The sequence below is a fragment of the Larus michahellis genome, chromosome 3 (genome assembly GCF_964199755.1).
Source record: "Larus michahellis chromosome 3, bLarMic1.1, whole genome shotgun sequence".
Classification (NCBI taxonomy): Eukaryota; Metazoa; Chordata; class Aves; order Charadriiformes; family Laridae; genus Larus; species Larus michahellis.
In genome coordinates, this window is record NC_133898.1 from 7,707,599 (window position 1) to 7,722,295 (window position 14,697).

Here is a 14,697-nt window from a genome sequence, read left to right on the forward strand (position 1 = left end):
TTAAGTTTAGAGGAGATTTGAGGTAGAGCTATGAGAGTCACTGCTCTGGTACCAGAGACGTGGCCCTCAAACAGCGTTTTGGGGCTGGACGGGAGCAGCGTGGTGCTCGGGGCGGCACGGTCCCACTCCAACTTCCACCATCCTCCTTGCGCAATGGCTGGCAGCCCTCAGAAGGCTGCTGGCCACCGAGACAACTCGCTGGACGGGACATCCCTCTGCAGTAGTTAGGGAATTCAAACCCGTCTTTTAAATCATTCTAGTGATGCTTCATCTTCCTCTCCAACAGTCAGCCAGAAGGCTCACAAATTCAGTCGTACTTAACATAATGTGGCTGTGAATATCCTATGACTGCCCTATTCCTGCTATTTTTACAGGGTTAAGAGCTTAAGGGAGAAAAATTGCTTAGCTGGGTGAGATGTATTTCTTTTTGCAGAGGAAGGACGATGTTCTTCCAGCCCTGGAAGTATTGTGAAAGCTATTTCTTCTCTGAAGAGTCTGTTATTGCTATTATGGGCTTATGTTCATAGGCATGCACTCTCATTAAGGGGGCACTGATTTAAACGAGGGGCTTCAATCAACAATTTTCATCGTGATTTAAATCAGCTAGCAGGAAAAACAAAGCTGATTATTTAAATTAATCTTGTTCTTCACTTGTACTTTTTAATTATTTTCCTAAGGAACAGCCGATACATTCTCGCTGGAACCCGGTGCTCTTTTTTCACTTATGATCAGGGTATGCTATTACCATATTTATTTAAGAATCTGCCTGTTAAGTCTGAGGTTGCTTAACATTTTTCATTTTATGTGCCGAACTGATGAGTGACATTAGACTACATGACTAATTCTAATGTTAATTTGTGTCAAGGTGCACTGCAGAGCGGAGTAAGAAACATACATTAGTTACTGCGCTTTAATTTAAATCACGTTATAATCTTAACTATGACGGACAGATGGGGTAAAGGGAAGAGTACCGTCGGCAAAACTTATTCTGCGTTTGAAATGGACATTTTGAACATGGGAAATGTTACCTCTTGGCAGCAGGCTGGGCCATTTCTTATCACTGAATCCTTGTAAAGACTCATACAGGGAAAAGTCTTTGGTTTCAACTCCTGATGGTTTTTCTCAAATTTGAGCAAACTGAAGGGAAGAACATCTTTCTGTGCACCCCGAGGAGAAACAGGTCCGTATGTAATGGACTGAGAGTCTCAAGAACCTCCTGATCCAGGTGGTTTGGCAAACGCTTGAGTCACTGCAGTGGCTTGACTTCATCTAAAATTTGTAGGGGCTTATTTCTATTTATTGTAATATTACAGTGAAGCTCAGGCCATAATATTCGGTGCTACGGATTCAGTTTTGATTTAGAATTATGGACTTTTAAACAAATAATGTAGAAAAGTTTAAAAAATTAATAATCCGAGGCTCTCATCTTTTGGGGAAAAGACCGCTTTGCATTTTTCATCCTCGTTTGCATCAACTCTAGCTCAGCGCAGCTGCAATGAGTTGAGGGTCCGTATTTCTGATTCACGCCATCGTGGGTAAGAGTAAGCTAAAAGCAAAATGAACCTTTTTTTGAAAAGCTTTGGGGGTATGTGTGTGCATATATACATTGGTTGTTCGGATCAAAGGGATTAAATAGTCAATTCTTCAGGTAGTTCGGTTGACTTTATTGGAGAAACTAACGTCCAAGTGAGATATCTGGTTTCTTGTTGGCTTCAACCATCACGACAGAGAGTTCGGAGCTCTCTGGGGACACAGAGGGTGGGGTTTTCTAACGCCGATGGATGCGTCCCCCTCCCTTCAGTGTGAGTCTCAGCAGGTTCACGCTACTGAACCCCTCTGCCACCCCTTCTCCCAGCACCACGTGGGATGCTGGAGGATTGTTGCTACCTCCCTCCCTCGACACTCTTGGCATGGTGCAGTGCCTCTCTCCCAGCGCTGTGGTTTGGCGGTCGTCAGCCTGTTTTGCCGATTCACCGAGACAATTTCTTCCAAATGACGCTTGAGATAAAGACAAAACAGTGAGGGCTTGATTTCTTCTTTCTTTTCCTCTGCCAGAAACCGTGTGTACCATGCCAAGGTGTGACACGCAACACCTTGCCAGACATCATTCAGGCTGGCTTAGAGCAAGGAAACTTTCACTGCCTCGTCCTGTGTTATTTCGACTCTGATGCTTCAGCTTTGCAGTGAGGTCTAAGCCCCAGTTTGTTGGTTTTTTTTCTTTAAGTTAAAGTTTTAGTCTAGTTTAGGGGTTGTTTGGTGGTTTTTTTTCCCCAGAAGCCTGAACGTCCTTCAGTGGCTACTGATTTCAACTGGTGCTCCTGGCTGCAAAATCCACTGGGAACCAATGGAAACCGGGAGCAACTTTGGCACAGGCACCCGCTGAGGGTGGCCCTCACCAGCCAGGGTCGGAATTTCACATTTTGGGAGCTGAAATTATGGTCCAGGGTTTCTGAATAGCTTTATTGTCCTATTTTTGACTGCGTTTGTCTGTGCCCCAGTCACCTTCCCAGCAAGGAGCCTGCCCCTTCCTCCTGCTGGTGCTGCTCACGGCTGCCGTGTCCGGGTTTTGAGGCCGGAGCAAGCACTTTGCCATCTGTCAAACACCAAACACCACGTGCTGTCAAGACCACAGGGAGCTCGTTTCATCTCGCAGCATTAAGAAGAGCCATGATTGAGGGGGAAAGTAAAGAAAATAAGGTGGAAGCAGTATGGGGAATGGCATGTTTCTGATGCTGTTTTTGTTGTTGTGGGAGTTGTTAAAGTAGGGATTTTCGTAGATACAGAAACCTGTTTAGACCTTGGGTGAGCAGCTGAGCGCCACTTTGCCCATCCAGTGCTAATGCAGACCCTTATCTTCAAGCTGTTCTTGTCATATCCGCTGTGCTCCTGCCATAGAGTCGTGGAATGGTTTGGGTTGGAAGGGACCTTAAAGATCATCCAGTTCTAACCCCCTTGCTATGGGCGGGGACACCTCCATAGACCAGGTTGCTCCAAGCCCCGTCCAGCCCGGCCTTGAACACCTCCACAGCCACTTGCATGGATGGAAGGGTGGGTTGGTGTGTGCTCGGGTGGGTGGGTGCGTTGGTTGGTGCAGGCATGGGCGGGTGCACAAGTTGGCGCATGTGTGGGTGGGTGGGTGGGTGCATTGGTCGGTGCATGTATGGGTAGGTGAGCGCGTGGGTGCACAAGTCGGTGCGTGCACGGGTGGGTGTGTGAATGGGTTGGCGCAGCCACGGGGGCTTGGGTTGGCGCGTGCACGGGTGGCTGGGTGGGCTGGTGCATGCATGGGTGCATTGGCTGGTGCATGCCTGGACGGCTGGGTGGCTTGGTGCGTGCATGGATGGTTGGCTGGGTGAAGTGCACCCGTGGGCATCCGTTGGAGCCTGCCTGGGTGGGTGGGGGCATTGGCTGGTGCAGGCAGGGGTGGGTGGGCGCACGATGCACTGCCGGGTGCCCGCCCGGGTGTGTGTGTGCGCGGGCCCGGCTAGGTGCCGGTGCCGGTGTCTGTGTGGCCGGCCGGCCGGGCGGGCGGACGGACGGACAGACCGACCCTCCTCGGGGCAGACGCTCCGGGCCGGTGCGGCGCCGCCGCCGCCTCCCGCCGTGTCGCGGGGCGGGGCGCTGCCGCCGGCCCCTCCCGCCGCGGGGGCGGTGCCGGCCCCGCCCTGCGCTGGGCGCTCGGGGGGCGGCGGCGGCGGCACCTGCGGGCCGGGCCCTGCGGAGCTGAGCGGAGCCGAGCGGAGCGGCGGCGGCCCGGATGTAGCCGGCGCGGGAACATGGCGCTGGGGGCGGCCTGACGGCGGCGGCCGAGGTAGGAGCGGGATCGCGGGCGGAGGCTCGACCTTGCGGGGAGGCGGCGGGAGGCGGCGGGGGGCGGGCGCGGCGCTTCCCCGGAGCGCGGCGGGGGCTGCGGTGCCGCCCGTCGGTCGGTCGGTCGCTTGCCCGTCCGTGCATCCCGGCGACCGGTGCCCGCCTCGGCGGCGGCCGGGAGACAAAGGCAGGGCCCGGGCATCCCCTTCCCCGGCGGAGCCGCGGTGCTGCTCCGGGCGGCGGGCGCAGGGGGAGCCGGCGGCTCCCGGGCTCCTCTCCTGGGGCTCCTCCTCGGCGTCCGCTTTAAAGACCTTGCCGGGGTTTCCCACAACAATGGCTTTTTTTTTTTTTTTTTTAAAGGCATTTTGAATTTCGTCAGTTTTGGGGTTCCCCCCCTCCACCCCCGAAGAAGTTGCTCCCAACTTTCTGTGAATATCATGTGGTTTTGGGTTTCCCCCAGAAAGCGGGTACCCGGGGAGATGCTCAGCCACTCCTGGAGATGCTCATGCATGCGCCTAGATGCCTCTGCTCACTCTTTTTTTTGGTGCATATAAAGGGTTAGAAGCGCCTGCCATCCACTCCCTTCTTCTTTCTGTGTCCATTACCCTCTGAAGGAAAGGAGCCGCACGGTGACCGCCGTGCCGGAATAATGCTCCAGGCTCAGACCCGAGGAGAGGTGCTTTTTTTTCTGTCTTGGTGTCGATCAGACCTCGAGAATTTCTTACCAACCCGCCGGCGGCACGCAGGCTGCCTATCTTCCTCTTTGTTACACACCAGCCTTCTGTTAATGTACAGAAACAATGGGAATTTTTTTTTTTTTTTTTTCTTCCTAGATAGTGTTAGACCAAGCGGGCTGTCATTGCTGTTAAGGATAAAATTTCCACGGATTCGAGAGGGGCTAGTAGTGAGACCACGCGGCTGGTAGCCTTTCTCTTGATTTTAGAATTATTTTTTTTTCACGTGCTTTAGCATTCGCAAAATGAGGGAAGAGAGTTGGTACCTGTGTTGAGCTGGATCTCTGTGGTCTCTGCTGCCCAGATGGCGCATAGGGAATCATCGCTCCTGATTTATTGCCTTTATTGTGCCATAAAACTTTAAATTAAACGCTGCTTAGGACTGAAGCGAGGAGCCGCGCTCCCCTGCCCTTCGCCACAGCCAGAGCAGATGGCGGTGAGCATCCCTGCCGCTGTTGGGGACAGACCCCTCGTTGCGTGGAGGATGCACCTGGAGGGGTTGGACAGTCGCTCCGCCTGTGTGCCGAGGATGAGGTGTCCCGTGCGGAGAGCGGGGTCAGTGTCGCTTGCGGGGCTCCCTGGCCGTCCGCTCCCCCCGGGACCGAGGTTGAGCAGAAGCTGTCAGAAGCTTTTCTGTTTCGATTTGAGGTTCGCAAAATGGCCCGTGGGGTTGCTCGTTTCTTCCTGCTGAATTGTTGCTGTTTGTGCTGCGGGGCGATTCCTGACAGGCTGATCCCCCCACGGTCATGGTGAGCAGGGGGGCTCTCATGGTGTGCCGGTGGGGATGGAGAGACCCGGGAGCTGCTGCTGTGCCGGGGACAGCTTCGAGAGCTGCTCCTTAGCAGCTCTTTCTGTGGTTTGGTCACGGTTTTTTGGTTGTAGCTCATTTCAGATTGATGGAAGGTCTTTGTTCAGTGTCGGATTACGTTTCTGTGCTATCAAACATTAATTGGTGATAAACTGAGTAAAAACAGGGTTTAAATTGAGGGAAAGACTCACTCATTTTGAGCGTGCTGAAGCTAAACTTTCTTCTCTCTCTTGCTTCAAACGTTTTTACAAATGGTTTTGGTCCGGGTGAAGTGTGCTTTCTACAAGAGATTAATTTTCACTGGAAGAATTGAGACCAGTCTGCCATAGTCCTGCCTCCCCTTTGCGCAGGAGCTCAGGGTGCCATTGCTCACTCTTGCAGTTTTTTAACCTTATCCTAAGGAAATGAGGGTTAACCAGTCACTGTGTGCGCGCGTGTCGTTCAGCCATGGCGACTGTTGAACCGTACTTAACAGGGGGGCTCAGAGTAATCTTTCTGGTTGACTGGTGGTACGGGGAGGAGACCAAGGCAGCCCTGTTGGGGAGAGCCCCGTTACAAGTCATCAGCGAACCCCTTTGGTGACCCCCAGCAGAGCCAGACCTGGTAAATCCCATTGCTCATTCGATTCCCTTGTTCCTTTGGCACCCCTGTTTAATTCCCGGTGGCTTTTTCTTTTTTTTTTTTTCCTGGACATCTTCATCAATCACAGATACTCACAGTAGGTGAATGCTTGGCTTTCAGTGAAATCTCAGCGTCCCGATGGCTGATTCTAAAATGGAAATGTGTAACAAGCAAGGTTCTTGCGAAGCGTTTTTATTTCCTGACTATTGTTTGCCAAAGTAACAGCTGTTGTAGCAACTATTATTTTGAAGACAAATATTTGGGAAATAAAGTGCTTCGCAAGAAACTTCCTCGCTGGTGTCAACTCCTGCTGTCAATCGGCCGAGAACAAACTTCTCATGGTGCTAGTTAACAACAATTACGAGTTTAGCCTTACCTCGTCGGCGTCACCTCAGACCCCAGATTTGGTACTGAAACAGGGGAGGCAATCTGCTCTTTTCTGCATCAGGTGGGGCGTGTAAATTGGGTGTAAAGCTGAGGTCACGGAGGACTCCAGCTCATGTGGCTGAAGCCCAAGAGGCGATGCTGGCACAGATCTGTCAGGGGTACTGTGCTCTTCCAGGGAAGTATGGAGGAAAGAAGAGGAAAAGCACAGCAGAAGAACGCCTGCATCTCTGCTCCTCCTCTCTCATCACCCTCGCGTTTGACACTTAAATCCACTTGCTGCTTTGAAGCTGCTCCAGTTAAGAATCCGAAATGTTTGGCATCTGCTCGTTCAAATATATCAATTCACTCTGGTTTTACCGGTTTATTTTTTGCAAAAGCTCCGAAGAGAAGCCTGCTGCGTGGCGTGCGCTGAAGCTGCTCATGGGTGTCTGTGGGTACCAGCAGCGGAAGAGTTTCCAACATACACGTAAAGCTCAAACAAAAAACCCTCTTGCTAAGATACCTCCTGGGGATCTCCTGCTGCTGGCGTTGGCCCCTGTGGCTCGTGGTGCTGTCTGTCCTTCCTGGTGGGGTTGCTGGGGCCGTCTGTGCTTTGCGGCTTGCTGAAGTCAGTGGAGTTGGTCTGTTGGGTCTGCTGCAGGGGTTTGGCTAGATTTCCCCGGGGTTTGGCTAGGTTTCCCCAGGTTTTGGTGAAAGCCAAGTGAACCCTCTGCCATGGGGGTGGGATGGTCGGTCACTGCAGCCAGGCAAAGCCAGAAACATCGCGGTGGAAACACCACGTGGTTGACATCCCTCATACCTGGAAGGCGTATGCATTTTACCATCTTCCAGTTACACCGTATTAATTTTTACCATTAATTCTAATCTGTTGCACATTTTCATACAATCTTACTACTCTCAATTTGAAGCACGAAAGGCGTCGCCTACATCTCCTTGCTCAAAAAACGTATGGCACAACCAGTAGAGGCTCAGTTCCTATGGCTTCCTGCCTTGTAGCTTCTCAGGTGTCTGGTATGGGTTTGTCTCTTATCCTATGAAGCTCCTATTGAGCATCTCCCTTCTCTCCAGATACAAAGCTTGGTAATTTTGAGACAACTTCTCCCCCGTTAAATTCGGCTTCAGCTGTCGATGAGGCGAGTCGGAGCATTCCCTGATGCACAGCACAACTGCGTCGGCTTCGTTTTCAAGGGAAAAGAGCTGAAAACGGGGAAAGTTTCAACAACTTTAACAACTGTGCACCAAAATCCAGTTAGTTAAGAGGCCATTTAAAAGGGGAAAAAAAAATTTAGAGCAAATTTGAGTGCACTCTAATGATATTTAATGTTCAGGTAACTCTAATTAAGCCTTTAATCTATTAGGCCATGTGGATTCACCGGGGACTTGCTGTTAGCGCTGGTGTTTCAGCTTGCCTCTCACCAAGCCCAGCGGGGCTTGGCATTGCATTTGGAGGGCTGTCCCCACAACCACGAAAACAAAATATTTTATATGAAAATGAATGTTTAGCATTTTATTTTATTATTTTATTTTTCCCCTGGGAAGAAGCAGCGCAGAGGGCAGGAGCGTGGCGGGGGCTTTGGGGCTAAGCCGCGTTCGGTTCTGGCGTGGTGCAGCTGTCTTGCAGCCCTGGCACACGGCGTCGGCTTCAAGGCAAATATTGTGCCTTTAAGGTTCGAGGATTATCCCGTTCCGAGCAGTGAGCGCAGGGACGTGAGAAGCACGTGCTCCCGTCGCATCAGGCAGAGCCAGCCAGAGCACACAAACTCAGCTTATTTTGCTTCTTGTTCCAACTGTTTTCTTTTTTTTGGGGCGCGTAAGAGTGCTCCTGCTTTTGGAAGGTGCATCTGGTGGTAGCACAAAGGTTATTGCGTTTCAGAGCAGGGACAGCTTGAGTATCTTTTAAAATCAAACCAACAAAACAAAAATGTCTGAATCAAGTTTAGGTCTTTTCCCCGTGCCGGCTGGCCTGCCATTTCCTATTTCTGACCTTTCTTATCCCCTAAGCAAAGCTTTTATTAAAACATGAACTGTGTATATACCAATTAATATTTATATCTCATGAACCACCAAAATTGGGGTCCTCATAGGGCTGGAGCTGGAGGCTGTAAGGACACAGAATCACAGAGTGGTTCAGGTTGGAAGGGACTTTAAAGATCATCCAGTTCCATCCGCCTGCCCTGGGCAGGGACACCTCCCATAGACCAGGTTGCTCCAAGCCCTGTCCAGCCTGGCCTTGAACCCCTCCAGGGATGGGGCAGCCACAGCTTCTCTGGGCAACCTGGGCCAGGGGCTCACCACCCTCACAGCAAAGAATTTCTTCCTGACATCCAATCTAAATCTCCCCTCTTTCAGTTTAAAACCATTACCCCTTGTCCTATTGCTTGCACTCCGTCAAGAGTCGCTCCCTATCCTTCCTGTAGCCCCTTTAGGTACTGGAAGGCCGCTCTAAGGTCTCCCTGGAGCCTTCTCCTCTCCAGGCTGAACAACCCCAGCTCTCTCAGCCTGTCTTCATACGGGAGGTGCTCCAGTTGTAAGGCGTGTTTTCACCCGGGGGTACTTAAAGCATAAGGTGCGCCCGTCCCTGTTGTGCATGAGCCGTGTGCCGGGATGTGGGTAGCCAAAGCCTGCAGGAGAGGAATGGCGCGACTTGCTCAGGGGCACGCATAAATGGAGAGCAAAAGTGAAATCCCCGCTCCCATCATTTTCCTTGTGGGCTGTCCTGGCTTTGCCCTGTGTGCCGGCTCCGCCGTTGGAGTTTGTCACTGGCCAACGGCTCTGCCTGCAGCGGGACGTGCTGCCCCGGTGTCACCGGGGTGGGAGCTTTGATTTTGCTGAACAAAGATGCTCTTCCAAAAATAGGTTAAGCCGAAGAACTTGGATGCCAAAAATAGTAATAGAGATTTTCCTTTTTTTCCGACTGTGTTTTAAATTTATTGTTCCTGCTGGAGGCAGCTGAAAAAGTAAAAGATACTGCAGCTATAGGGAATAGTGGAAGTAGACGCACACAGTCCCTCTGATGGAGGAAAACCACACGTTGGGTATTACCGTAGAAATGCACAACACTGCAAAATAACAATGGAAATAAAAAATGTGTAATGTCACTAAACCCTTCCCTTAGCAAAGGCTTCATTGTTTTCCTTGCAGTTCAGGTGCCCCGGGAAGTGAAGGATGGAGAGGCCCCTGGTGACAAAGGAGAGGACAAAAGAAATGCCAACAAACAAAAACTGGAACGAATAAATGTCACAAGAATGATCCTGGCGGTAGCCCCTATAAACCTTTTACTGTGACATGTTCTACTGCCTGGGAATAATTTGTTCTTCCCAAACTGGTGGCAGTAAAATCTGCGCAGCGGCTTTCCCCTCCGCACGGGTTGTTAAGGTGATAGTTGTTAAAACTTAAGCTTTCTCTCCTGGGATTTCTATATAAATTTTCATATCGTTAAGCTAAACTCCAGCTTTCCCATTCCCCGAGTTCAATGCGTGCAGAGAGGACGGAGCTAATAACTCGCACTGCAGCTATTTAAGGCGCTGGGCTGAGCAGGGAGCTGGGAGTCAGGAGGCACCGCGGCTCTAATCCGGGCTGTGCTGCTCGCTGAGCCACCTCCGAGACGCTATTTAACCTCTGCGTGCCACTGCTTCCCTCTGGGTAACGGGAGGGATTAGGATAATTGCTTCTGAAAAGCACTTTCAGGTGTTTAAGTTTGGGGTTTTTTTCCGGCGGTGCACAACTATCCAGTCCTGAGCTGAAGAGGCTCGATAGGTCCTGGGAGGCTTTTGGTACCTTGCGGAATTATGAAAGCACCACTTAATGCCTCGTTGGGCTGTTTAGGCCACATAAATAAACACATTTAGAATATTTTTCGTGAATCTTCTACACGCTACTCACAGAAGGACTCTTGGATACAACTGAAGGACATAGAAATGGGATATGATTCAAAAGAGTTTGAAGCATGAAGGAAAGAAGAATGGTAGATGAATTCATAGAATGGTTTGGGTTGGAAGGGACCTTAAAGATCACTCAGTTCCAACCCCCTGCCCTGAGCAGGGACACCTCCCACCAGCCCAGGTTGCTCCAAGCCCCGTCCAGCCTGGCCTTGGACCCCTCCAGGGACGGGGCAGCCACAGCTTCTCTGGGCAACCTGGGCCAGGGGCTCACCACCCTCACAGCAAAGGATTTCTTCATAGAATCATAGATTTTGTGTCTCTGTTGCGTACACCGAACTCTTCTTTTTTTTCTAAATAGCAAAACTTCTTCCTTATTTCTGCTTTGTCTCACAGGGGAAAAAAACGATGAAAGGGTGTAAACCCATGGCTGAATGCAGCGGAGAGCAAAGGGTTAGTGAAGAAGTTGTTTGTGGAGCTGCTAGTGGGGTGGCTGGTTGAGAGGCACCATCCAGGCCCTGGGATGTGCCGGCAGGGTTTGGGGAAGCAACATTACTGGGGATTTTATGTGGGAAACATAAAGTTTAGTGTGCTACTGGAAAGTGCTCCAGTGCCAAGGCGATGGCTGCAATCTGAGCCATCGGCTGCTCTAGGAAATCTCCGGGTGCTCCCGTGTTTTATGCAGGAGCTTAAAATGATGCAGCATAAAGCCAAGGAATATATATTACATCTTCCCAGCATGAGGGATATAGACCCTATAAGCATGTGTTGGGAGAGGCCTGGCTGCCAAAATAGTTTAGTGTTGCTGCGACGGTTGCAGGTGGTGATTGCCTTTTAAGTTCTTGCGCTCTCTTCTGACGTTTTTAGGACAGTAGATGAAGGATGAGAAGTAGAAAAGCAAACAAATGAGAAAACTCCCCTGTGTGGATGCCTGTAATTGCGTTTGGGTGGCTCGATGGGAAGAGCACCGTCCTATCGGAAGTCAGGGAGGGTTTGGCAATGAGTAAAAGAACTTCTTGCCAATAGCTCTCGTGCCAAAACCGAGTATTGCTGATAGGGCTCAGCTGAAAGCAGCTGGTGTAATACATACCCTAAAGGCCGCTCTGGGGAAACCTGTGCAAAAGCGCATCTTGTGTGCCGCGGAGGATTTATTCCTAGGGGTCAGACAGAAGAAAACTTCGCTTGGAGGGAGGTGGGAGTCGAGTCCTGGTCCTGGGAAGCAAGAGGAGTGCTTTACTGAGGCAAGGCTTTTATTAAGGACACAAGCGTGTCCCTAGTTTTTCATTACATTAGAGATATGATACCGAAATTACGGAAAATGCAACATCCATCTCACATCTGTGCGTTCCCTACCCAGTCTCTTTGAGGACCAGCTCTTAGCAGTGCCAGGATTCACAGGGTGAGTAAGTACGGCTTTTTCAAGTACTTGAGGAAGTACGAGGCATGAGGTAAATAATTTGAACACTGGTGCAGAGCATTGCCAGCTGAAAAGCAACTTACAGTCTCGTAATGGGCTAACAGTGGATTTTTTTTTTTCCTCTTTTTGAGGGAGAGGAGTGTGGAATGTGCCACCAATCAGCGGGGCTGCTTCCTTCCAAGAGAAAGGTTTGCTCTAATGAGCACAAGTTAAAGCCAGGGCTTCTTTCTTCTTGGGCAATCCAGTCTGAATTTGGAACATCACCAGTGCAACAGACCCCTGGGGTTGTGTGTAACGTGAGAAGGGCGATACCTCTATGGCTCATGTTTATTGTAAACTTCTGCTTGGAGAAGCAATTTGACTTTTTCCTCAGCATCTGGCAGGACTTGGTCCACACTCTTTTGTTGTTGCATTTATTTTTTTTTTTGTGCAACAACCTGATGCTGCTAGTTGTGAGAGACATTTAGCTGAGGGTTAAAGGGTTTATGGGTGTTTTCATTCCATTACTTTTGCCATTTTCATTCTAACACGCCTCTCTCTGCCTGTTTACTTTGCTCTTTGATATCTCTCTCTTACTGATGTAACAGCATCTTGCTATTTCTCTTTAATTTCCAGTTCTGTGTAAGAAAGAAAAATAGTCACCTGTCCTGATTTAGCTAGAAATTAAACTGCAACTATTTTTTTTTCATGGGCTTAATGGGAAAATTGTTGATAATTGCCATCTAATGCTTTTTAAAGTCTTTTTTTTAAATGGGTGAAAGACTGACAAGCTGTCAATCAAGACAAAGATTGGATAATGCACCATTCCCCTGACAAAGTTCCCTTTATTATATTAGGCATCCTCTTCGCTCTGTAAATTTGAGCTACTCAAAATTTGCCCTTTAATGTTTACTTTTTCCATCCTTTCTCATTATTACTTAAATAGTATTAGTATAGCTGTACAGCATAGTCAAACAGATGTAATAATCTTTGGAGAAAGTAACTTCAAGGTGTGATTAGCTTTGACACGGACCTGTTGGAGCGGGTCCAGAGGAGGGCCACAAAGATGCTCAGAGGGCTGGAGCACCTCTTCTCTGAAGGCAGGTTGAGAGAGTAGGGATTGTTCAGCCTGGAGAAGAGGAGGCACTGGGGAGACCTTATAGCCCCTTCCAGTATCTGAAGGGGGCCTACAAGAAAGGTGGAGATGGATGTTCTACGCGGGTATGTAGTGATAGAATGAGAGGTAATGGCTTCAAACTGGAAGAGAGTGGATTTAGATTGGATGTCAGGAAGAAATTCTTTGCTGTGAGGGTGGTGAGCCCCTGGCCCAGGTTGCCCAGAGAAGCTGTGGCTGCCCCATCCCTGGAGGGGTTCAAGGCCAGGCTGGACGGGGCTTGGAGCAACCTGGTCTGGTGGGAGGTGTCCCTGCCCAGGGCAGGGGGGTTGGAACTGAGTGATCTTTAAGGTCCCTTCCAACCCAAACCATTCTACGATTCTAATATCATGGTATTCTTTAACATTTTTCCACTCTTCGCCCCGTCACTCGGTGAGGTACCCCCCTGCCCTTGCTAAAGCCAGTCACCAGCCTTGAGTCAGGCTCTAAAATGTCCAGAGTTTGGCTTTATGATGAGCATTTTAAAGCCAGGCAAGCATGAAACTCGGAGTTGTATGAACATTTGTGGTCCTTATGGACCAAGTTCTCAAGACTTCTGCCTTTATTTCTTTTTAAAATAAGTTTGGAGAGCAAATTGGAGATTTTCTTACAGTCTCCGGATTCTAGAGGCATAGTATTTTCAGAGAAACTGTTAAAACAGTAAGATTTATAATAAAAGCAGGTACTGAGCCATGCTGAGTAGTGTCCCTCTGCAGTACTGTCTGCTCTTTTCATTGTTCCGGATTTAAAGCACCATGAAACCGGCACCACGGGCATCACACGTAAAGTACCACAAATGCACGAAATCGGTGCACGGCAGAACAACCTTCCTTCCCACGCCGTTCCCCTATCTTCAACACTTATTTCAGGTTGAAAACCAGCACTTACATGCAGCCACCAAGAAGATCCGGTGTTAGCATGTCTGTAGCGGGATCTGCTGCTCAGGCTGGGCAGAGGATGGAAAACCACTCCGGCAATGTTCCCGTCCCGCTGGGAGAGGAAATCCCAGTGCCAGCGATGAGAAAGGTCCGAGTCCGGTATTGACTTCCATGTCAGTAACACTAAAAAAAATTGCCATGATGTCATAGGAAAGCATTACAGTCATCATGGCAAATGATGAGAAAAATAAGAATATAGAAATAACGATCTCCCGTGGCGCCCAGATAAATCAAAGCTTAGCCCTTGATCTCTCATTGCTCACTAGCCCGGGACGTAAATCCAAGGGGTTATCATTAAGCTTAACGGGTCATAAAATCTGGGCTATTTTGGAGGTAGTTGCAGAGATTTGCAGCCCAGGCGGAGAGTGGGCTCTAAGCTGCTGGGTCTTGTGTAACTAGGTAAATAGCAAGCTTCTAATAATACTATAAAGCTATCAAATGTAATAACTACTGCGGTCAGGCAAGTGTTCGGCGAGGGGAGCCTGGCTGGTGACAAGCTTGATGGTAATATGTATTATTTCTAAGAGACCCTGGTTTAGAAAAGGTCTTTTAATAACAAGTTTAAGTTCCTTTCGCTCTCCTTGAAGCCGGGTACGTGTGTTCAGTTTGGTATCTTTTCTTCTTCGCGGCGATGCTTCCCTCGCCGCGGGCCCAAGAGAGCGAGCAGCAAAAACCAGAGGCGCAGGAGCCACCGACAGCTCGCTTGCCTTGTCATTGCGGTTTAAATATTTATGGCAGCGCTTCACAGCATGCTAGTAAATGCCTGATAGCATATTATGTAAGGGTAATAAAATTTTAGAAGTAGGAGACTTCACTACTGCCCTTTGCTAGTAAATCTTTGCTCCCATCCGCTGCAAGGACGTGGAAAGGCCATGCCTCCTTTTTTCCCCGGTTATTCTGTGTGAAATGGGAATTAGCTGTTTACTCGCATTTGGAATCGAGTGGTTTTTTTTTTAAATCGCTCTCCATCTC

General features: G+C 49.5%; 1 protein-coding gene across 2 annotated transcripts in view; it reads left to right on the forward strand.

Annotated features, from left to right (window-relative positions):
- Positions 1 to 14,697, forward strand: part of PAK5 (p21 (RAC1) activated kinase 5) — a 138,909-nt gene that overhangs the window by 44,562 nt on the left and 79,650 nt on the right. Inside the window, exon 1 of one of the 2 annotated variants that reach the window (XM_074578475.1) lies at positions 3,679 to 3,811. The exons of the other annotated variant lie outside the window; for it this stretch is intronic. The gene's annotated coding sequence lies outside the window, so the exon portion shown is untranslated. Of the gene's footprint in view, positions 1 to 3,678; positions 3,812 to 14,697 lie in introns of those variants that run through there. 2 annotated transcript variants of the gene reach the window in all.